This window comes from Vicugna pacos, chromosome 2 (assembly GCF_048564905.1).
Source record: "Vicugna pacos chromosome 2, VicPac4, whole genome shotgun sequence".
Classification (NCBI taxonomy): Eukaryota; Metazoa; Chordata; class Mammalia; order Artiodactyla; family Camelidae; genus Vicugna; species Vicugna pacos.
Genome location: NC_132988.1, coordinates 103,065,452 through 103,091,276, shown reverse-complemented (window position 1 = coordinate 103,091,276; position 25,825 = coordinate 103,065,452). Strand labels below are relative to the sequence as shown.

Below are 25,825 nucleotides of genomic sequence, written 5' to 3'. Positions count from 1 at the left end.
ATCTAAAAAGGAATTCTGCTACAGACAGTACGATCGGGTCACCAAGAGAAGTAAATCCTTGAAAAAGAACACGTCCATGTCCCGTGCATTTATCTCTTCTGGGAGAAAATGTCAACACTATGTTAAAATCCCCATGCTACTATGAGATTGCACTTGTATTTTATTTTCCAGTTTCTAGTTGAATATGAGAACATGAACCAAAATCATCTGAGGAAAAAAAAAAACAAAATAAACTAATACAAGAGACAGAGAGTTGAATGATAGATTTCATATTCAAATACATATCCAAGAAATTTAAGTGATAACATATCAAATGAGCTTGATCTATTTCTTGACAGTTTGACATTATAGTAGAAGGAAATACTTAGTTGAGACCAGGAAAACATTGCTCTTTCGTTCTTTAAATGTCGACTCTGATTTTTTTAAAATAAAGATCTCTTATAGGATTTTCTAAAGCAAAAGGAGTCAGAAGCTATTGATTTTCTCTTCTTTCCTACTAAATGCATTTAAATAAGCTTTTTAATGCAGTGATTTTGGTGGTTTGGTAAGACATCCAGAAGATTTAAGTCAGAGGTAAATGTTGACTAGGTCACCCTACTCCAACATATTCATTTTCTCATAATACCCAAATTAATCAATATATCCAAATTAAAGGATTAAATATAGTCATGACTATTAAAAGCACCTCTCAGACTGGAAAGTTCTGTTGAATAGTACTTATTCAACTGTTGTATTATGCTACCTACAAAATCCCAAAGTGAGAAACAAGGCTTGAAGAGAAAAAAGCTTACAGAATACAGGGCTACTGGCTTCACACTCATCGGAACAAACTATAGTGCATTTCCTTAATAGCTGTGTTGTCGGGTTTGTAAAGGTTGTCTTCTGCTTACTAACTAACCCCCTACAGTAATTAAGATTTTTCAGCCCTCCGACTTCATACTTAGTGGAAATAAATTCTGGTTTTGCAACTAACAACTATTTGGTTAAAAATTGACATTACCAAGTCGAGACTGTCCCAAAGTATCATATCTGGTTCATATCAACTTATATTTTCTGTTTCATTTGGGATGAGAAAGCCTATTGTGTAGCCTTTATCCCTAGAGCAAGTTAAGCTTAAATATTCCTTCAAACATGGATCTCTGTGACCAGACTCTAGAAAGGCATTTCTGCATAGCATCCACACCCCCAGAAAAGTGTTCTGAAGCCCCAAACCACCACTACTATGGTGATGCCCAGGCCCTGGTGATCTGGAACTAACAGGATCTGCCACCTTCTTTCAGTTCTCTATTGCTGCATAACCAATCAGCCCCAACTTTTACCATAAACATTTACTAGCTCTACCCCTCTTCATTCCACCTGTCTCCAGTACAGGAACAGCCGTATCTCTATCAGTAGATGTGGTAAAATCCCCCACTATCATTTCAGAGAGTCTGCTCCAAGATCTGCTCCAAGATTTTAGCAAACAAATATTACAGCCTGGTTCTTTCCACAGCTTGCAAAGAGAGACTGTGAGAGAAGGGAGGTGGCTATAATTTGGTGGCCAAAGACAAACATTATTATCTATAGTATATATGTTATCCATGGTAGTGGCTCCGTGGGTCGTGATTGCCATCAACTCTGAAGTCCTCACTGAACCCCTATGTAAAAATAGCATGTTACCAAATGCAGATTCCAGAAAAATCCCCAGCACCATCTTCCACCCAGATTGCTACCTCCTCAATCTTCTCTTACACAGAAATTCTAGAGCCATCCTTGCTTGAATATAAATTATTACATGTATTTCCAGAGCTTAGCACAGCTTCTGATGCTAGTTTGTTGCATATGTGAACAAAATTACCCACTAAGAGTCCATTTAAGTGTTTATTCTAAAATCTTCAAAGTATTTTCTTGTTTTATCCTAGTATAGTAATTTCAAAGACTGCCTTTAGTCATCACTCTGGGAAAGTGATTATAGAACATGTACTGTGGGCTCTTGGCTAAATATATTTTTCTATCTTACATGTGATCTCTCTGTCCCCCAATATCCCATAATTCATTGTTCTGATTGTGCTTAGAACATCCTGTTTCTACCAGATTGTGAGGACTTTAAGGGCTGGAATTTGGAGTTAATCTTCTTTGATTCTGTACGGTATCTTACAAACAAGCAGGTGTTTACATCAACATTAATTCAGTTTGTGTAATTTCCTTATCTGAGGGGCATCCTTTCTTTTGTAAAACGATGTTGTAAGCTAAAAACTCTAGTTGGCATGTTTTCAAGTGAAGAAAAGCCAGGGAAAAATAGCATGGTCTGGCAGGAAAAAGTGAGTATTGGTTTTGAACCATTTCACCCGTATTCTTAGATCTCTGCTCAAAAACAAAGGAGCTTTTCAGATCATTAAGAACAGAAAAGAAAGAAAGGAAAAAGAAGATGACATAAAATGGAAGAAGATGACTAGGGAAGGGTCTAGCTCTAATTTTGCCATTTACTTAAATGTCCTTGAGCATCTCATTTAACTTCTCTGCTTCAGTTTTCCCTCTGCACAATGAGGGAGTTGAACCACATGACTCTGATGTGATTTCCAATGCAATGATTCTAAGGTGTTGGGACACTAGAATTTCCTTTAATAACAACATCTGGGAAGAGCAAGTTCTGCTATTTGTCCTCACAGTGTTCTCCAAGAGGATAGACAGGTAACTGTAGACATTTTATCAGTTACCTATTGCAGTATGACAAAGTACCCACAAATTTAGGAGCTTTAAGCAAGAATGCACATTTATTCTCTTACTGAGTTTCTGAGGGTCAGGAATCCGGAAGTGGCTTAGCTGCGTGGTTCTGACTTGGGAGTCTCTCAGGAGTTTGTAGTTAAGAAATTGTTTGGGGGTTCAGGCTTCTGAAAACTTGACTGAGGCCAAAGGGTTGGTTTCCAAGATGGCACACTCACATGGCTGTTGGCAAGAAAGAGACTTGAGCTGTTCATCACATGGCCTTCCCTGTAGGGCTTCTTAAATAGTCTCAGGACTTGGCAACTGGCTTCACCCGTTCATGAGTGATCTAAGAGTGAGAGCAAAAAGGAAGCCACAAAGTTTTTAATGACCCAGTCTTGCAAGTCACTCTGTCACGTCTGGCACATTCTATCTGCTGGAAACAAGTTACTAAACACAGCCGACACTCTTACGGAAAAGAAATGAAGCTCGACCTCTTAAAAGGAGGGGTATCAACAAATTTGTGAATTTACTTATGAATTTGTGAACTTGTTTGAAAACCCCCACAAATATCACGTGCCGGTTAAAGTAGACTGGACCAGCACTGCAAGGGTATGGAAGTCAGAGCAAGGAACATTTCTAGGGTGACTCACTGTTTAGAAAGCGTATTCCCATGTTTTCTCAAGTTTGGTTGTCCCAACAACCCAGTGGATTGACAACATTAATATCCCCATTTAGAAATTAGGAAATGAAGACTAGGTGATTTTTATCAGGTTATTCAGCAAGTGAGTTGTGTAGCTGGGAATGAAAACCAGGTTTTCTGACACAAAACACAAGCTCTTTTCACAACCCTTCAAATGGGAAAATTGGCAAAAAGGCCTTTGCACCGACAAGTGTCCCTGGTGAGTTTGACTATTCTTTACTGCCTACTATTTTTCCTGTTTTATTAATTTCAGTATCTATTGTCAATTTACATACTTCTAAAATTACTTGAGGCAGTTTGCAAATGAAGTATTTAGGAAGAAAGTAGGAGGAGTAAATACTTCTAGGCACCAGAGTTGATCAGATTACCACACTTGGCAATGACTTCGGTTCGCATTTTTCTGGCAGGGAAGGTGGAGAGAAACATGATAGGTTACAGGGTTTCACTTTCTGACAAGCGTGAGCATACAAGTTATCATCGCCCAAAACCAAGTTCAAGAAGGAATTTAGCACATGGATCTGTGTAGAGATAACGCCACTTGACATCGTGGTCAGTATCTTCAATCCTGCTTGTATGGAAGACAGTCTCATTTTCAATCCTGTATATATACACAGAGAGGACATACATCACCTTTAACTTGATGAATATATTTGAGCAAGAGGCTAAGGAAAACATGGCCAGGGCACATCGTCTTCTAATTCCTTTATAAATTAAGAAATGGTACTTGGAGAATATACATGAAAAATGGTTAATCTGTCTGCTGGACTATCTTTAAAAAAATTTTTTTTTAATTTTTCTTTTTTAATGGAGGTACTGACATTGAACCCAGAACCTCGTGCGTGCTAAGCATGCAATCTAACCCCGAGCTATATACCCTCCCCACCGCTGGACTATCTTAAGTATCAGGAATCATAAGTGAGGCTGCTTGAAATACCTGCTAAATCTCATTTCTTTGTCTTCACATCCTCTAATGTTCTATCTTGTCAATTAAATGAAGGGTTTCAGCTATCTGCTATAAGGGAGCAAGGAACACTAATACAATGTTATAGAAAAATGTGAAGTAAGTTGGACCACATGAACTCTAAAGTCCCTTTCTGGGTACAAATGCTGCAATTCTGTGACTTTAAGGGTGAGATACCAATATGCACTCTTGTCCTCATGGAGAGCCAGCCCACTTTGACCTGGGTGTGAGAAGCTATGCTGCCAAAAGCCTTGGCCAATTTTTTCCCCAAAAGGAATTTCAAGTATATCCAAGCTCCTGTGTTAGTGACTGATTGAAACCAAAGCTTTATGCCGCATGACATAGGATCCTGGAAGAGATAACTTCAGCCTGAAAAAAAGTTCAGGCAGGTGCAAGCAGCTGTCCAGTCCTGCTATAAAAGAACTCAAGTTTAGCTCCAGTGATAATGTGCCTTCTTCCAAGTACTCTGGTCCTGTCAGTATCTCTCCATTCAGCTGAAAAGTACACTCTAAATACTCACCCCAAAGAACAGGACTCTGTATACTCTGATTTAGATATCATAGTACTTATAAATATTTCTATTTATTAATGGGAATCCTCCTTCCAGAATAGAATTGTGAATGAAATGCATAAAAATTAATAGCCCTTATTTCTGTTTAAAACCAGTCTGTCTTCCTTCGATGAAGTAGGTAGATAATAAAGTAAATAATCCTTTAGTTAAAAAAATAAAAAGCATTCTTCTTGAACACTATTTATGTGCCCTGAGCAAATAGATACTCACTTACAAGGTTTTGCTTTCTGTTTATTACCTATGTTTCCATAATACTTGGTTGAGAAGTGTTGCAGAGACAAAATGAATGTGCATGGGAAAAGAAAAAAGAAATGAGTGTTACTCTTTGTGCAATAATCCAGGGTCCAGAAAAGGAGGCAATTAGCGTGGAGAAGCTACTTGTCAGACTGACTAGTATACTTAGATGCTCTTCTGGTCCACTGGCCAACATCTGCATTAGCCTTAACAATGCGTTGCCTTTCTGATTTAATAGGACATTGTTCAGCATAATCTTTTTTTTATATCAAATAGAATTGTGAGTATTAATTTTCATGGCATATAGAAAACTCCAAAAGTTGGAAAACTATTGGGAAGATGTTATGAAAAGTTGTCATTTAGAGTAACAGAAGAGGCTTAACAATCATACAACTTCAGAGCAACGGGGAAAATGAAAACATTAAATTGTGATGGGGAAAAGTCTATCAGGAAATTGTGTGAACTGAACAAATATTTACCAAGAAGAAAAGCTAGTGGAAGTCCCTCTGAGCAGATAGAAGGAGTGGCAAGGCAAGGAGGTCTTCCTGCATTCAGGAAGGAAAGACATTTGAATATAGCTGGAGCCCAGAACTCTGGGAAGGGAGTGAGAATGGGAGGAAAGGCTGGAGACAGGGGCAGAAGCCACACCTTGTAGAGCCTCACAGGCCTGCTAGGGGTCCTCTCTGGCTCAGCCTGGACCCCTTATCAGGCCTGCGTCAGTCAACTCTCAGCATCCTCCTTTCTATGTTGGCTGCAGGCCCCCGGGGCTCTGCTAGCTTTCTTCCCTCTGATAGCAATCGCCACCCACCCTTTCTCTTGCCTCTGGAAGGGAGTGTCCTCAGCTCCCAGCGTCTGTGTATCCTGGAGGACAGCACACAGCTTTGGTGGTGAAAGGATTTTCCATGCTAATTACAATGACAAAACGCTTGAGGAATAAGAAAAGTAACAGACTTGTATATGGGAAGTTTTAAACTTAAAAGTAACATGATTTGATTTACATTTTTGAGAGGTCACTTGGGATATCCTGCAGAGAATGGATTGTAGGGGGTAGTGGGTAGAGGAGAAGGAGGGAGAAGGTGGGAAGGCAGTGCAGGTACCTAGAAAGAGGTGATGGTGCCCTGAACTAGGATGTAATGGGCAGATGGTAAAAATTATTACATGTAGGGTACAGTTTGAAGATAGAACCCACAGGACTTGCCGATGGACTGCATAGGGTTGATGACAAGAAGACAGGAATCGAAGCTGAACCACTGAGTGGGGGAGGGTGTAGCTCAAGTGGTAAAGCACATGCCTAGCTTGCAGGAGGTCCTAAGTTCAATCCCCAGCACCTCCTCCAAAAATACACAAACCCAGTTACCTCCCTCACCCCTGCCAAGATAAAATAATCAAATAGTGCAACAGTAAGTTAAAAAATAAAATAAAATAAAAAGATGAACCATTGAGCACCTAGATAGGTGTTGCCCTGCTCACCAGGCTTTGCCCTTCCAAGCTATGAGCCTTTCTACACATCTCCTTTAACTGAGTAGCTTTGGGCTTTGGGATGAAGTGCTGTAAATAACTGAAAACATCTAAGTAGGGAAATGACAAGTTCATTTTTTCTCCTCTTCCATTAGGCTTACATTTCCTCCATCAGAATGACTTTGTTGGGTGAGATGACAAGTGTGGCTGCTATCCAGGAGGAAAGGGTGTGAGTGTGGATGTGTGTGGGTGCACACATGTATGGGGAAGAAAAGTGCTCCTTCCCCCATTCACAGTGTAAATTGCTTTATCTGTCTCATCTTTTTAGACAGCAGGGAGTTGGCTCTGATGTGATGGAGCACAGGACAGAACACTGATGAGATAAGGGTGAGAGAAAATGCTGACAGCAGCAGAGGAGGTAGCAGGTGAGGGATTCCAGAGGCCCACTTTACCCTCCTATACCCACTTCTCAGAATTGGTTCTATGAAAAAAGCAAGTCAGCTGGAGGTCCCTTCCACCCTTGTTGGCCAGGCTGCATCAAGGAATCAATCACAGAGCTGATTTGGGGCTCAAAGGAAGGGCAATGGTTATAGGTGTTCACCACCTTGGTCCCTGCTCGTCCAATAATTATACAATTCAAGGATGTCTGAAGGGAAAGGAGCCCCTTAAGGAATTCCTGAGCCTTTCTGCTGGGCTCACATTCAGACTGTGGTGCTGGAGAGTTACCCCAGGGGCGCAATTAGAGGAATAGTGTAACCATATAACCACAGTAAATCACTTCACCCTTGTGATGCTTATTTGATATCAGTAATTGAGAAAACAGATTTTACTCCATTTAGAACTGTTATGACAACACCTGAATGAATGAGCCCAGAGGAGTCCAGAAGGGTGCAGTGGAGTGAAAGTGTTCCCTCTGCCTCCACTGAAGAGCCTTCCTTTGAGTCTATCTTGAGTGGAGTTTAGAGGAACTAACTGGACGCCTTGAAATGGCAGCTTCTGTAATCGCCAGTCGTGGCATGGCTTCCTGATGTCGTTGCTTCTGTAGAATAGAAAAGATGCTCATATTGAGCACAGTGATCTCCCATTATAATTACAGGAACACAAAACTATTAGTTGCATCCCTACCTACCCCGCCCCTGACAAGGCTCTTTTTCTTCAGCACTAGAGAGCTGGGAGTAGAACTGGGCCTGAAACTCAGCTGTTGAATGTAGCTCCTAAGTCTGAAGTTGTGCATGATGTCCCTGTGTCAGAGCAATGTTAGTCAGGCTCAGTGGCAGTCTAGTGGCTTAGGGAAGAAAAGCACTAGAGCATTTATTTACTCATCTGTTCTCCACTCTACTTCATAAATGTTTTAAGGAAGCTGCTACATACAAACTATTAGAATCTTACTCTTTACCCTGATGAATGACAAATGATTTTATTTTAACCAGTGACATTAATGTTTACATTCTATTTTCTCCCAAGTAGAATATTTTCCTTTGCACCTAATACAAGCTTCATATTTGCAGTTGGCTACCTACCACACCCTCTCTGAAAATCAAGGTCACAATAAAAGAAAGAGCATTCTGTTAACAAGCAACATCCATTTAAAATAGCAATACTGCTTTCAAGGTTCTGTCATTATTCAGACAGGCACTCAAGGCGATCACTTCCTTGGATCACTTTCTTGGCACACATAGAAGTCCAAATGTAAGATGTATTCTGTGGGCAACTGTCTGCTTATTTTCCTTTCTAGACAAGTGGTTAACCCGTGTTGAATATCCTGTGTTTATAGAATTCCAGAAAGGTTATGTCATAGAAATCACTGGTGTATGTGTGTGTATGCGTACGTGTGAGAGACAGAGAGAGACAGAGAGAGATTTTTGGAGAGAATGTAAACTGAAACATCTTGAGGAGAAACCCATCGGTGTATAGTGAGTGACTGAGAATGTCCACAGAGGATGCTGGCCTTCACTTCCATGTGTTGCTTATTGTGTGCACTATTTTCGGTTTTATAAGCAGGAGAATAAAAGGATACACCCAAGTGGCAACAGGTGAAAAAAAACAAAAAACAACTAAAGTTAGTCATATCAGTTTATTAAGTCTATCACTTGTAAAGTTAAAAAACTTCTTGGAGTGGGGAGATTATAGCTCAGTGGTAGAGTGCCTGCTTAGCATGCAAAAAGTCCTGGGTTCAATCCTGAGTACCCCCATTAATAAGTAAATAGACAAATAAACCTAATTACCTTCCCCACAAAAAAAAAAAACCCAAAACAACAACAAAAACACCTTCTTGAAGTCATAATCAGATGCAAAAAGCCTTAATTTACATTAAAAAACTTCAATTCATTTTTGTTATAAAAATCTCTCAGGGTTCTTAAATGAGCCTCAGCTTCTAAAATAAACAGAGTGTATGAAGGAAAAAAATAGAATTTATTAGAAGGAAAAAGTCCCAGAGGAGCATTTATATTTTTAACATTGCCTTAAATTGAAAGAAAAATGTTATTACATGGTTTATCCCCATGAACTTAACTACTTTTTTGGGGGAAGAGTGCTATTTTAAATTCAGGGCTTTGTTTCTGATTTTATTTTTATTTAAAAAAAAATTTTTTTATAACAGAGGTACTGGGGATTGAACCCAGGACCTCACGGATGCTAAGCATGCGCTCTACCACTGAGCTACACCTACTCCCTCGTTTCATTTCTGGTTTTAAAATCACAATTAGCATAATCACTAAAGAAAATGTTTCTCCTGATATCCAAAAAACAGCTTAATGTTTTAATTTATCCAAACTACCAACTGAATGCTACAGGCCATTTTGAAAACCTTCCCTAATCCTTGGAAATATCATGCTTTCTGTTATGTATTTTCAATCACTAATCCCCGGAAAAAACATACCTTCTCTCATTTTCTATTTAATGTTTGCTATTGTTGTAATCTAAGTAGGGTCTCTTTGTGAAAATGAAAAACCCACAATTGAGTCTTACATCCTGTGGTCTTGGAATTTTAAAATTTCATTCAAAACACACATTATAAACAAAGTCTCCCAAATGACCATCTAGAGAGGAATGTGGCAAAAATCCAGGAACTATTGTAATATTTGGAACTAGCATAAGCACAAATAATCAGTATGTTTTTTTCAAGGGGGGATTAAGGGTTACAGTTTTACAAACCCTACAGAGGATTTACACGAGATGGGCAAAGCTAAATTCCAGACTCGTTATGTGTTTCCAAAAGTAACCAAACCCGTTACGGTGAATGAAGAGGAAGAAGCATTAAAAGGACCTTCTTGATAACTAATATTTGTTCAATATAACCATAATTTGAGGAAACATTCTGGCTTATACATTCCTATAAAACTCAAGTTCAAAGCTGTACACTTGACAGGCAGTTCTTTAACACGTTAGTTAGGTGATTATTAACAGTGGAGACGATTCAGGGTGGGAGGGCGTGGTAGAAGGAACGACAATGGACAACACCAAAAATGATGTCACCAAGTCAGGAAAATCCAAATTTTAGAGGCAGGAAGACCAGTGGAGTTATTGAAACACAAAGTAAGATTCTGAAAAAGCACTTTTAAGAAGTAAATCTGTCAAATGGATTGAAGTAGAATTAAGACTAACCATTTTAGAGGCATTTAAAATTGAAACTTGTAAGAGAAAAGTTAGGGCAGTGAAAACTGTATTATTATCTGAAAATATGCAACCTGTCCTGTAGAAACATCACGTTTCCCTCTAGAAAAAGAAAGAAAAGAAAGAAAGAAAGAAAGAAAGAAAGAAAGAAAGAAAGAAAGAAAGAAAGAAAGAAAGAGAAAGAGAAAGAAAGAGGGAGGAAGAGAGAGAGAGAGAAAGAAAGAAAGAAAGAAAGAAAGAAAGAAAGAAAGAAAGAAAGAAAGAAAGAAAGAAAGAAAGAGAAAGAAAGGGGGAGGGAGGAAGAGAGAGAGAGAAAGAAAGAAAGAAAGAAAGAAAGAGAAAGAAAGAAAGAGGGAGGGAGGAAGAGAGAGAGAGAAAGAAAGGAAGAAAGAAAGGAAGAAAGAAAGAAAGAAAGAAAGAAAGAAAGAAAGAAAGAAAGAAAGAAAGAAAGAAAGAAAGAAAGAGGAAGGAAGAAAGGAAGAAAGGAAGAAAGAAAGGAAGAAAGAAAGGAAGAAAAGAACTCCAAAAAAGGAATGAGGTAATGAACTCGAGATAAACTATTTAGGGACAGGGCAGGGGAGAGAGAATCAACTAAGATGCTGGAAACCAGTCACATTTCAAAACGATTCTTCTTGGCAAAGTTGAATGTACTATCTTTAAGTGTTTCTCATTTTACACCTCAGTTGTTGGGGTCTACTAATTTATAAACTCTTCTAAACCTGCTTAGAAGAACATCCTTACCTAGAGGATTCACCCTAAATTTCATGCTATTTTCAATAGCATTATTAACGCCTAATGTAGATCTGCAGACACCGACAGTATCTAATTATTATTATTATTTTTTTGCCTGTAGATAGTTGAATGTGAGTAGATTTTACCACCTCCATAGTGTTTCAGTTTCAGTTTTAACACACCGTTCTGAGAAACTTTTATGAACTAATATAGCATTTTAGGCTGTTTTGCTTTTAATCATCATGAAAAGGCATCAATTCACTGGGCAGAACAAAGGAAAAAGATTTTCTTTATTTAAATGATACGAATTTTATAGCACACAAACAGGAATTACATTATCCTGACAAACAACAAACTGCTTCTCAGAAATGATAGTTATGACTGCTTTTAAAATAACATAGTAATCACTCCCCTTCTAAATAGATAATTATTTCTGAATATTAGCTCTGATAATACATGACCTAACAGGCAAAATGAAATGGGAAGTTACGTATTGTAAATTTTTTTAAATGATGCTCTAACACTTATGACAAACCTCAACATACTGCCACTCCTTTCACAGTAAATTTTTTTTCTTTTTAGTGAAAACCCTTAATGAAGAAGCAATGTTTCTGGAGGAGTAAAAATAGCATGAAATTATAGGTTATCCAGTATACGTAAAAGAGTTCTTGACTTGAAGGCAGAAAGATGGCATCAAATCTGGTTTGTCCACTTCTGACCCAGGTGTCCTTGGGCAAATCACCTGAAATTTGGGAGTTTCACTTCCTTCACCTATAAATAGGGATAAAAACCATCTAACAGCACTTGGTCAGGGGTAAGAGTTGGCGGGTGGATTATAATGTGAATAGCTGGTAAGAGGCTTTGCCCATTTGTAATTGGCACTGAGAATTTGAATGCTCATCACTTTCCTTTTCCTATGTAAACTTCACCAAAGAAAGGTAGAAATATCCAAGTCTGTACTTTTGAAAGGCCTTGGTATCTACATCCTGCTAGAGTCTAAGAGTAAGCTTAAAATTGTAAAGGTTGTTGCTCTCTACTTGTATTGTTTGAAAACCTTTTAAAAAGAAATTACACAATTGAAGCACTTGGAGCAGTTTAAGCACAATGAAAGGAATTTACCATGAAGAGGGCAGTTGATCTGAATAAAGTCAGCTTCCTCTTCCTCCTAGCATTTTTCCTCCTGCTCAGTTTTTTGCATAGCTTTCATCATTATTTAAAACGGCCTTACTTATTTGTTTACCCTTTTATTATCTGTCTCCTCTTTGAACACAAGTCCCCTGAGGACAGTGATCTTGTCTTAGCTTGCTCAAACCTGTCTCCCCAGCGCTTACCAGAGTGCCTGGCTCATGGTGCTCAGTAAATATTTCTTTTTGAATCAATGGATGACAGAGAAAGATTCAATAAGATGAAAGTTGGATAAGACAAAATGAGCCATCAGGTGGAGCTGAGGCTGTAAGGAGGTAACTGAGATATCTGATGGCAAATTTAGAAGGTTATACTCAGACAGACTCAGTCCATCTGGCCCTGGGTTTCCAGACAGGGACCTTCGGGTTGAACTTATGAAAGTTACAGATGAATATCCCAAAACATCCAAACAAGGAGGGGACTCTGCTGATCAGACGCCTATCTTGTTATGACAGGCTTTTTGCATATGTATTGTGTGTATCTTATTCACTACAAACATATGAGGTGAGTACTAATATTAACCCCCTTTTGCCAAGTGATCCCAGAAGTTAAGGAACATACCCAAGGTTAGCCAGTTGGTATGAAATAAATTCCCTCCTCTGTGCATCACATGACTTCCATTAATTTCCTTTAGTAACTGTTATGGGTCTAAATTAAAAACAGACATCACTCTATTGTTTAGATCCTTTTTTTTCAGATTCTACTTTTTGCTGAGGCTTGATAAACTTGATTGCAGTAAAAAAGAAAGTTGATTATGGACTATCCTGGTAGGATACTCAAGACACTGGTGATAGGATTTTCTTTGGAGAGAGCAACTGGGTTCCTGGGAGACCACAGCCAGAGGGAGTTTTACTTTTCTCTACATTTAGTGTTGACAACTAAAACACAGGATGTCCACTGAAATTTGAATTTCAGCTAAATAACAAATAATTTTTAGTGTAAGCATGTCCCAAATATTGCATGGGACAAATTTATACGAAAAGTTCTTTTGTTGTTTAACTGAAATTCAACTGTAACTGGTTGTCCTGTATTTTTCTTTGCTATTCCTGGCAACCCTAATGTGCATTCTCTGCTGTGAACTTACAATTTTGTTCCATGTGTATACAATACCCATTCTAGAGATAATAAAATTTAAGAAAATAAAGCAGTTTTTGCTATTTGCCACATATTTAAAGGCAATTTTAGCTAAGGACAAGAAGTAGACATGGTATAGATTAAAGTTAAAAATGAGACCTAAGGATAATTTTTTTTTTAAGTATAAAAGGGCTAAATTTGCAAAGATGATTTTGTTGGCATCCATTTTGCCAGAAGATAACAGCTAAGGGGGAAAAATGTCTGAAAACACACTTCCTGATGGAATTGTAGACACTGGAGACCTAAAGAAAATACCTCTTCAATCATGGATCCTGGGACAAGAGTAAGTCAGGAGAGGAAGAAATAGTTTTCTGAATTTCAGGTATCTTCAGTTCCACTACTTAAGCAGATTGAGCTTTAGAGCTGGAAGGAAACTTTCGGATTTTCTTTTCCATTTCTCTATCATTTCCTCTACATTTGAAAATATAGAAGCTCCATTTCCAATTCCATTTCTCCCCTCCATACTCCTACCCACCAATTTCCCTGTAACCAGCTCTCAGGAGTAGCCTAGAGGCGGTGTCTCAATTCTTAGGTCCTCAAGGTAACATTAGCATATCTATTATGTAATTATCCTACAAGTCCCAAGCCTTTGGGTTTGTCAAAAGGTAAAGAAGGAAAAAGTGACCCAGTAGGCCCAGCAAGGGCAGATGACAGGAAAGGTCAGAAAAGCCCACAGCATTCACATTCTGGCTGTATCTGCAACTGTGAGCTGAGGAAAGTTAAATTTCTCCAGGCCATAGCCTCCTTGGCTATTAACAGGGGGAGCAGGAATCTTATTCAGGGGTGTGAGAGATCATGTACATGAGATCATGTACATGAAATCCCTTGGATTAAGTTGGTACTCAATAATTTCAGCTATTAATTTTATCTTAAAATAAAATCTGCTCACTTCTGAAATGTTAAGGAATCTCATCCTTGTCAGACATATAATCTCAAACTTACTATGATGCTAAAGGGTAAATCAACCGACATAGTGACAGCTACTTTCTAATTTTCCATGCAGCTTATTATTTATTTGTCCACATTCTAACATTTATATCAGTATATGACTAAGTTAAGGTTATGATCATATGGACTTTTAAAATATCTAATTGAGTAAATTTAAATTTTAATTTTTTCTGCCTTTCTTTTGGTTAACAGCCTTATTGGGATACACTTCACATACCACATAATTCACTCTTCAAAGTGTACCTTCAGTGGTTTTTTTAGTATATTCACAAAGTTGTGCAACCATGATCACAATCAAGTTCAGAACATTTTCATCACTCCAAAAGAAGTCCTATACACTTTATCAGTCACTCACAACACATCCCTCCCAATACTAGGAAGTCCTAACCCTAGGCAACCATTAATTTACTGTCTATCTTTATAATTTTGTCTAAACATTTCAAATACACAGAATTGTCTAGTACGGGGCCTTCTATGACTTGTTTCTTTCATATAGCATGTTTTCAAGGTTAATTCATGTTATAGCATGTATCAGTACTTCATTTCTTGTTATGGCCTAATAATATTCCATTTTATAGATATATCACTTTTTACTTATCCATTCATCAGTTGATGGATATTTGGTGTGTTTCTACTTTTTAGCTGTTATGAATAATGCTGCCATGAACATTCATGTACAAGTTTTTGTTTGGACATAGCTTTTCAGTTTTCTTTGGATCATACAGTAACTATCTTTAGCCTTTTGAAGAACTGTCAGACTGTTTTCCAGAATGGCTTTATCATTTTACATTCCCACTAGCAACATATGAAGGCTTCAATTTTCTACATCCTCGACAACACTTGTCATTATCTGTCTTTTTAATTATTGCCATCCAATTGAGTATGAATTGGTGTCTCATTGTGGCTTTGATTTGTATTTTCCTGATGGCTAATGATGAATACTTCTCTATGTGGTTATTGGCCATCTGCATATCTTGTCTGGAGAAATAACTATTTAGCTCCTTTGCTATTTTAAAATTGAGTTGTCTTTTTATTATTCAGTTTTAAGAATTCTTCATATATTCTAGATACTAGATCCTTATCAGATATATGATTTGCAAATATTGTCTTCCATTCTGTGGAGTGTCTTTTTCAATTCCTTGAGAATGTGCTTTGAGGCACAAAAGTTTAGTTTTGATGAAGTCCAATTTATTTATTTTTTTTCTTTTGTTGCTGTGCTTTTGGTGTCATATCTAAGAAACCATTGCTACTCCAAGTTCATGAAGATTTATCCCTATGCTTTCTTATAAGAGTTTTATGATTTTAGGTTTTACATTTAGGTCTATGACCTATTTTAAGGTAATTTTAATGTATGTTGTAAAGTTTGGGGCCCAACTTCATTATTTCACATGTGCATATCCAGTTGTTCCAGCACCATCTGTTGAAGACTATTTTTTCCCCATTGAATTGTTTTTGCACTCTTGATGAAAATCAACTGACCATAAATATAAGGGTTTCTGTTTGGACTTTCAATTCTATTCCACTGAACCGTATGTCTACCTTGTGCATGTACCACACAGTCTTGATTACTGCAGCCTTATAGTGAGTTTTGTAAAGGGCAAGTATAAATCCTCCAGCTGTTCTTCTTTTTTAAGATTGTTTTGGCTATTGTTCCTTAAATTTTCATATAAATTTTAGGAACAGCTTGTCCATTTCTGCAAAGTTGGGATTTTGATAGCATTGTGTTGATTCTGTAGATCAGTTTGAGGAGTGCTGTCATCTTAATAGTATCTTTCATTCCATGAACACGAATGTCTTTCCATTTATTTCAATCTTCAAAAAACTTTTTCCAACAATGTTTTGTAGTTTTTGAAGTATAAGAACTATGTTCCTTTTGTTAAAATTATTCCTAAGTATTATATTCTTTTTGATGCTTATGGGATTGCAAATGTATAGAAACATAACTGATTTTTGAATATTGACCTTGTATCCTGCAAACTTGCTGAACTTGTTTATTAGTGCTAATGTATTTTTGGTGGAGTCCTTATATTTTGTATATATAAAGTCCTATCAGCTGCAAATAGAGACAGTTTTGGTTTTTCTTTTCCAATCTAGATGCCTTTTATTTAATTTTCTTGCCAAATGGCTTGGGTAGAACTTCCAGTACAATGTTGAATAGAAGTGGTCAGAATGGAAATCTTGTCTTCTTGCTGATGCTAGTGGGAAAGCATCAGTCTTTTACCTTTAAAAATATTGGTTCTGGATTTTTTGTAGCTACCTTTATCAGATTAGTGAAGTTCCCTTCTGTTCCTAGTTAGTTTGGTGTTTGAAAGTATTTTGTTGAGAATTTTTGTGTTTATATTTATTCGTCTGTAGTTTTCTTTTCTTATAATACCTGTGGTGAATTTTTTTGTTTATATTTATTCGTCTGTAGTTTTCTTTTCTTATAATATCTGTGGTGAATTTTTTTTTTAAATAATAAAAATAGCTAAAAATCCACAAGGGTATTAGGTCTTCTCCCTGCCTTGGCTACCCATCCTTAGCCACTCCCTGGTACTAGTTCATATGATTGATTTATAAATATACATATATACATATATATTATATTACCAGCTATTTGAATAGAAACCTTTTTACATTCCTTAACATTTGTAGTTATATAAATAATTTTAGAAATATAATCTGATAGTCTGAGTATATGATACAAGATATTCTCTATCAGGTTGTAATAATAAAATAATTTAAGTTTCTATAGCAAAAATAAAAAACTGAAACAAAGCTCACAATCATAAATTCCACTTCTAGAAGTGTAACTTGTGCAGGTCACGCCCTCTGAGTCTCAGCTACAACAAGAATAAAATTAACTACTTGCACCTTTGTCCTGAGGACTGACTGGGAAAATGTTTGTAAGAAGGCTTGGGATAACGTAGACTCAATCATATTTATTGTCACGTCACAAATTGCATATCACAGTATCTCTTTAAATAGAAAGCTGTCCTGCTGCGTGTTGGATTCGTGTACAACTTTTTAAAAAAGCCTCTATTTCATAAAACTGAATACTTCTGTATGTAATCAGTTTTTCAGAAGTTGCCTTTCAGTTCTTAAGTCCTTTTTTTTTGGCCTAGATTTTGTGATTTGTTGCCTATTTTGGAAACTTGGAAAGTACCATGCAAATACAGATATAGCTTTGCTAGTTAAAAATAAAATACTTAGTGTTTGCTGGTGAAGGAAAATATGATGCTATGTAGGTAGAAGTGCGTGATGAAAATCAGATTCACATTTCATAAGACCATTTCTGGAGAACTTCAGACTTTAAAAGTTGGAGCCAAATGCTTCTCTCAGATGATAGTTTATGACTCTTACTGAAGTCAGAAGTAATTCTGAGGGTAGAACTTAAGCAAGTGTTTTGAAAGCTGAGAGGAAAAAAAAAAAAGACCGATGCATAAATTTCCAAATCTTCCTAAAGTACTTAGATGGGAGGTGATTTGCAGTTAAGACCTTGAGAAATGGGGGGAGGGTACAGTTCAAGTGGCAGAGTGCATGTTTAGCATGCAAAGGTCCTGGGTTCAATCCCTAGGCTTCTCCTAAAAATAAATAAATAAGCCTAATTACTCACCCCTCCCCCGAAAAAAAATCTTGAGAAATGTTTTTTTTTCCACTAGTGGGATATTAATAATACTTTAATGTAATTTATTTTACTTTCCACAGAATGCTAATAATGCTAGAATTTTGTTAAATAACCATTTAATAGGCAAATAGTACATGTAGGACAATACCAGTTATAATATCTAACACGAAGTCCTTAAAGATTCCTTTAAATAGAGAGTTTCTCTAATGCATTTTACAAATACATTGCTATGAGACTGAGATGAAACTTTTCTATTTTTCCTATTGCATAAAATGAAATCTGTGCTCAATACTTATTGATAGCTTAATCAGAAATTATCTTAAATTTTTTTTCTTGCAGTAATGGCAAAGATTTATTTATTTATTTGTTTGTTTATTCATTCATTCATTCATTCATTTATTTAAGTATAGCTGATCTACAGTGTTGTGTTGGTTTCTGGTGTATAACATAGTGATTCAGTTATGTATATAGATACATTTTCTTTTTCATACTCTTTTTCATTATAGGTTATTACAAATTATTGAATATAGTTCCCTGAGCTATACAGTAGGACCTTGCTGTTTATCTTTTCTATATATCATATCATAATCCCAAACTTCCAATTTATCCCTCCCTGTCCTTTCCCCTTTGGTAACCATAAGTTTGTTTTCTATGTCTATGAGTCTCTTTCTGTTTTGAAAATAAGTTCATTTGTGTCATTTTTTTATTTTAATTTTTAATTTTTTCATTCTTTTTTTTTTTTGAGGGGGGAGGTAATTACGTTTATTTATTTATTTATTCTTAGAGGAGGTACTGGGGATTGAACCCAGGACCTCACGCATGCTAAGAATTTGTTCTAGCACTTGAGCTATATCCTCCCCTCTGTGTCATTTTTTTAGATTCCACATGTAAGTGATATCATATGATATTTGTCTTTCTCTGTCTGACTTAGTACAATGATCTCTAGGTCTATCCATGTTGCTGCAGAAAGAACTACTTCTTTAATTCCCACATGTTGACATAATGACAATTAAAATTTTAAAAATTGAGTGAAATGAAAAATATTGACATATTGACATAACGGAGATTTAAAAAGTGACAATGTACAACTTTGATCATGATGTTCAAGGGGATTCTCCATTAGTTGGCTGTCTTTGACAGTTAGATCATTTCATAAGATAGGAATTGTTTGTTATCTTTCACTATTTGTCAGTGCTTGACTAGACTGGTTCCAAAGTTGATCTTCTTAGTCCTTAGTCTATTTTGGACAAGGGTGCTAGCCACAAAGGTCATATCTGCAAGTTGATGCTTATCATTACACTATCTCTGACAGAAAGCAACACAGATGCAAAGAGTGAAACCATTTCGGTAGGCTTTCTTTGAAGAACCGATAAAGGTCACCTCTGTGCCCCAGGTTAATAGTAACATGGGCCAGAGGAGAAAATATAGGGATCTTTTCCTCTTCTATTGATTTGCTATATAACCAGACTCAATTTTTTACAAATAAATGCACTAACCAAAAATAAATCCAGTAAACTTAAAGATAATTCTTGCCATTTAGTTATCTAAAGAATAATCTGGTTTGATCTGTGCAACAGGATCTCTAAGGCAAGTAGTCTTAGAACATCTAGTAGAAAAGAAAACTGAGCATTGGTGTGGGTGGTAGAATTTCCTAAAGAAGGAACAATTAATGAGTACCTACTATGGAGTTATTCCATGTAATATCTCAACTAATTTTCAAAATGACTGTAAACAGTAAGTTTTACATTCCCCATTTGCAGATGAGGAAAGATTAGCTGCCCAAAATTAGCCAGCTGGCTGGTGGCGGAGGTCGGGTTCAGTGGTAGAGTTAGTCTAATGCTTTTTCCTTCCTACCCTGGCTGTTTATTTAATTATGACTGCTCAATATTGACTCAACACAGAACCAAAAACCACTACAAAATATGATACATGACAAAGGGGAATATTTAGGAAATCAAAATTCAAGTATATTCTTTTATAAACAGGTAACTGGAATTTCATGATACATACAGTGTTGTCATTTTTGTTACAGATACTGTTAACTGGCTTTATCTTGTTTATGTCATTAAAAGAACAAGATAATAGCAATCACACATGGAAACATTTTCTTCCAATTACATTAGCCATGAAAACTTTTGACAAATTATTAGACTTATACACATTCTTCTCGCCAAATGTACATTGGATTCCACTCACATTCTCCATCACTAGAGAAAATGGTCTGTTCTTCTGGCTTCACCTTCTTAAGCTGCTGCACAGGTTAAGCTTTGCTTAACTTGGACCTGCCAAAAAAATTAATAATAATTATAATAAAATTCCCAGGGCCAAAGAATCCTCTTTAAACTCAAACACAATTGGAAAGCAAAGGGCGAATATTTATTCTTGTTTCTCAAATTCTTCTGAAGCCCACTTGGTAACTCACTTTCAATATTCTCTTTCTTTCTTTTAATCTGAGAGTTAGAGCTTATTTTCCTTATAGAATTGCAGAGTCTTTATGGAATCCTTCTTGATACCCTTTCAATCTCCTGTGCATTTTACTAACTTTGATTAATACATAGTGGAAAATGATAGGGATACTCATTTAAAAAGGAAGTTATAAGGATAACGAAACCTCTGAGTTAAGGAACTACTGTGGAGGAAAAGCCTCCTAAATTCTCTTTGTTTTGTTGGAGGAGGTAATTAGGTTTATTTATATATTTTTTTATTTAACGGAGGTACTGGGGACTGAATCCATGACCTCATGCTTGCTAAGCATGCGCTCTACCATTGAGCTTTCCCCTCCGCCCTACCTCCTAATTTCTCATGTAAGTTATTAGTAAGGCTTTCTCAGGCACACCGCCACCTCACACTCTGATCACATCATGACCTGCTTTATCTCTTCAGAGGCTCTAGTTAGCCATCGACAGCAGGTTTCCCAACCTTTTTGGACATGGAACTTCTTAAAAATTAAGTAACAATACTAATGATACTGTCATTTCTGACTGGGGATGATAAAGGAGTAAATTAACACCAACCTGGAGAAAATCATTACTATGTTCGGCGATTTTAACATTGATTGTTGAAGTGTTAAACACATTTTGACATGTCTTGCAAGAATTTTCACAAGATGAAGTTAATTTATGGATTCACTGAATACAAATAATGATGATAAAAATTAACACTACTATCACAAGTATGTTACAGGTATCATTCCATGTGCTTTAGACAAAATGAGCATTTTGAATCCTCATGACAACCCTATAAATTAGGTGCTATTCTCTCCATTTTACAGGTGAGGAAATTGAGACAATGACAGGTTAAGTAATTTTCTAAGGTCTTACAGCTGGAACCCATGCAATGTGGTGCTAGAGCCCATGTTCTCCATCATGGGGCTGCCTAGTAAAATTTTCAGTGTTTTAGTGTGTTTCATGTGTATGAGATGGTATAACTTAATCTTAGAATAAAACCAATGTTGAAACGCATCACCACTATCTACTTCACTTGTCTATCAGATAGACACTCCCAAACTTACTCCTCTTAATATTTAAATATTTCATTTATTGTTTTTAACAAAGAAACTATACGCCATTGTTTCCTTTAATATGAAACTCCCAAAGAAAGATTATACCTAACTCCTACAACAAAGATTCTCAAAGCTCAGTTCATGGACAATTTGCATCGGAATTCCTGATCATCCTGCTAGAAATGCCTGTTCCTGGGCTTCAGTACAGATTTACTCATTCATGGTCTTAGGAAGTGGGACTCAGGTTATTCTGATGCCCACCAACTTCTGAGGACCACCTTTCTACCAGGTCCTTCTTGTGACCCTGCTTAGGCCGCCTACCCCTGCTTCTACACGCACCACCTGGAGTTCCCCTGAATACAAGATGCTCTTTCACACCTCAGAGCCTGAACATGCTGTTTCCTGTGCTTCTTATGCTTCCTCCTCTTACTGTCTTCTGAACTCCCACTTAATAAAGATTCAGTTCAAAAGTCCTCCCCAAGGTTTCCCTGGGCCCATCAGGCAAGAGTTAGGTGCTCCTTCCACTGTACCCTATATCCTGCCATTGGTCTGTGTATTCTGTTAGCCAGGGATTCCCCTGAGATCTCTGCACTATCCATCTTTTTTTTTTTCTTCTTAAATAGAGGTACTGGGGATGCACCCAGGACCTTGTGCACGCTAAGCACGTGCTCTACCACTGAGCTATACTCTCCCCCCAACACTATCCATCTTTGTAAACCAACAAAGATCATGCCTGACATGGAGTGGTAGGGGCTCTCAATTTGCTGTTTGAATGGACTGTGGGTTCAGTGTTACTAAATGATCAGAGTGAAGGACTGATAGTTCTGCAGTTCTCAATTCTACGGAGATGGTAGATCATGCACATGACTTCTATTAGAAAATAATTTCCTAGCAAGTGGGAGAAAGGAAACACCTTAGTTGGTCATTTTTTTCTTCTTGCACATTTTTTCCTTTTCTTTCTTTCCCCCTTTTTAAAATGTTTTACATTTGGAATAGGCAATACATGTGCTTGGTACAAAAGTCAAAGGCTCCCAGATGGTTGACTGTGATCTCCTCAACTACATCCTCCAACAGTTGAGTCCCTTACAGTGAAGCAGTCATTGTTTTAGTTTCTTGTGTGCCCTTTCAAAGCCATTTTAGCTACCCGTAGGCAAATAAGTATATATTTACCATTATTTTGCACTTTGTTTTTTTTTAACTTTGTGATCCTTCCACATAAGTAGATAAATAGCAGCCTCTGCTTATTAACAGATACATACTATTCAATTCTATGAATGTATCGGGTGTGTTTCTTTTAAAAAACAAGATATCTCTTTATTGACATCTTGGTGGTTAGCAGTATTCTCTACCATAATAATGCTACAATAAACACACAGGTCATTTCACACAAGTGAGATATTTGTAAGATAGATTTCTAGAAATGGAACTGTAGGATTAAAAGATAGTGATAAGTTTTATCAAAATGGTTTCCCTAAAGATGACACCAATTTTCACTCCCACTAGCAACACATGAGAATATCCGTGTCTTTATGTCCTGCCAACGGTGTTTGCTGAGCCTCTAAATTGGAAACTAAAGGAACCCCTTCAAGTTAAGCTAGGCTCATCTACTGGTCTAACCCAGGAGTAAGATTACTTTTTGCAAAAAGTCAACACAAGTGTTTGCTCTATAGGCTCCTTTCTCCTCCCCAGGCAAACTGGCACTGGAATGTTCATTACTGGTCTAACCTCCACATGGCTTTAAACCCTAAGAGGCTCAGAGAGTTTTCAGAATCATTTCTACTCTGCTTTAGAAGTGGAAAACATCCCATCCATTCTACAAATATTGAGCGTCTACCACACACCAGGCATTCCAGTAGGTGAGGCATGAACAATGAATACAACAGACAAAAGTCCCTGCCTTCATTAAGATTACATTACAATGGGGCGAGGCACGGAGTAAACACAATACACAGACATGATATATGGTACGTTAGTTTATGATAAGTACCTTGGGAAAAATAAAGGAGGAAGGAACAGGGAGTATGAGGAGTTACTTTTGTGAAGGGTGGTCAGGGAAGGCCTCATGGTGATGACATTTAAGCAAAGACCTGAAAGCAGTATGCCAAGGAGTCAGAAGGCATCTGGGGGGAAAGAACGAAGGTGGGAGGCGAGTGTGCCTGGCATGTCCGAGGAACAGGGACGCTCCTGGTTAGGGCTCAGTGAGCAAGGGGAAGAGGTGAGGTCACAGAGGTCATGGGGTTTGGGCAGCAGATCAGATTGTACAGGTCCTCAGAGGAAAAGGAGGAAACCTCAGGAGAGTTCCAGAGGGTTACTCTGAATGCTCTGATGAAAATAGAGAGAGGGAAGGCAAGAATGGATGAAGAGAGAAACAGTGAGGAGACTTCCTGGAAACCAGGTGAGAAATGAGATGAGTTAGCCTGGGCTGGTTGCCATGGAGATGTGGATGTGTTTAGACTGTGGGTCTATTTTGAAGGTGGAGCTAGCATGATTTTGTCAGATTGGATGTTGGATGTGAGGGGGAATGGAGGTGAGAAAGACTCTAAGGTTCTTGGCTCAAATAAGTAGAAGAGTGGAATTGTCATTTCCTGGGATGGAGAAAGACCAAATGCAGGGGGAGCATGTTTTAGAATGAAGATGAGTTGTGATATGACTTGGAGTTACCATGGCTTTCCATGGCTGTGGGTCTCAGATGGTCAGGATTCCAAGTTAAATTAGTGGCTGGACTAGACCATGACTGAAATTCCTTCTTGGGATGAAGGCTCAAAGGAATATGTGCCCATGGGGATTGTCTTCCTCCTGAGCCTTGCACTGAGATATTGCCTTAAATGTTCTTACACCTTCTCTTTTTCTGTGTAAAATATTTAATCAAAGGGATAGGCAAATGCACACACACAACCTTGAAAGCAATTAAGAAACTTGATTTCTTGTCCACTACATAACCAGCAGAACATGAGAGCCCCTATTAAAGGACTCACTGTCCTGCCGAAATGAAAAACTCACTTCAGTTCTACATTTGTGGGTCTCTGAAGTCATCAAGACACCAGTTCTAGACAATGTCAGGCGAGACTGGTACAGAAACCACACCCGGGCAATCTGAAATGTGCCCTACTGAAGACTGCAACCAGGAATTCACTGGACAAGTAAGTAATCCAAAAAGAAAGAAAGCATTTCAAAAAGTTGTCACTAAAGCAACTTTTTAGTGAAACAATACCTAAAATTTGGAATGAGTATTTCAACAAACACATAAAAAGCTCAAGGAGGGAGAAGGGTATATATAGCTCAAGTGGTAGAGTGCATGCTTAGCATATGCAAGGTCCTGGGTTAAATTCCCAGTACCTCTTCTAAAAACAAATAAGTAAACTTAATTACATCCCCTACCCCCCAAAAAGGTCAAGTCATATTAGTGGAGGAAAGAAAAAAAAAAAGAACAGAAACAGATATACAGGGATTACTTCAAAAGGCTAGGAAGAGAGATGAAGGGGAAGAAATCTTTTCAAAACTTGTGTCTTCGAATGGCTGGCGGAATCTATGCAACAATGCGGGAGAGCGCAGAGAGCAGAATTTTTTCCCAACCCAACTCGCCGGAGCAGCGGGGGTAGATCAGAAAGAAAACAACCAATTGCTAGAAAAGAGTAGGTAAGGGAATCCAAACTTGTTTTAAAGCAAGTAAAGTAGTGGCCAGACTGAGTGACTCAGAGGTATGACTCAAACCCGACAGTGGGGGCCGTCAGCTCGCGGAGGCCGGGGGCGCGGCGTCAAGCACATTTTAGGAAAGTACCAGGCGCGTGGAGGGCGACAGGAAACCTCCCCGGGGAACGGCCTGGGGCTCCTCCTGCCCCAGAGTCTGACCTCTTACCATCCGCACCAGGAGGAGTTTCTAATCCCCTGGCTTCCTCTTCTTTCAGAGGCCGCCGCCCCACTACCCCTGCTTTCCTTCCACAAAGCATCACGCGGCGTGTGTGTGCGAGACGTCTGGCCCCTTCCTAGCCGCCCGCCCTGCCACGCGCCCCCCCGCCCCGCCTCCGCAGCGAGCCGCTCCCTTCCCACCCCGCCCGCGCTCGCCGCCCGGGCACGCGCGGCACGAACAGCGCCCGGAGCTCCTCTAGACAAACACCTGTCCCGCCTGGGCTCCGCGAGATTTGGGGCGAAAGCCTAGGCAACAGTGGCCGCGTTCTCGCGAGGTTTAGGAAATTTCCCACGGCCCGTGTTGTGTCTGAATCGAGTAGTGGAAGGCGGTGGGAAGGAGGTGTAGCGTGAGACGGGACTGCCCGCATTGGGCACATGCGCAGTGCCGCTCGCGCGTGCCGCGCCAGTCCTGCAGCGCCTAGAGCAGGTTTCGGGCTATGGATTCCAGCTCTCCGGGTTTTGGGGCTCCCTGTGGGAGGCAGTGCTGGATCTGGGAATCTCTAGGAATTGAAAGGGCAAGGGTGGGGGGAAGGAAGAAGTGCTGCAGGTAGGAAGGAGGGAGCGGGGTTCGGGCCCTGCACCTTTCTATT

The 25,825-nt window shown here is 38.4% G+C and overlaps 1 protein-coding gene and 1 long non-coding RNA gene across 3 annotated transcripts in view; one reads left to right on the top strand and one right to left on the bottom strand.

Moving 5' to 3' along the window:
* The window catches only part of RBPJ (recombination signal binding protein for immunoglobulin kappa J region), a 203,591-nt gene that overhangs the window by 81,243 nt on the left and 96,523 nt on the right, over positions 1–25,825 (top strand). The window lies entirely within an intron of this gene.
* On the bottom strand, positions 7,294–25,313 carry LOC116284021 (uncharacterized). Its single transcript, XR_004193797.2, has 3 exons — positions 25,186–25,313; positions 20,024–20,109; positions 7,294–7,648 (listed from the first exon to the last, which is right to left on the bottom strand). It is a non-coding gene; the product is annotated as an uncharacterized lncRNA (long non-coding RNA).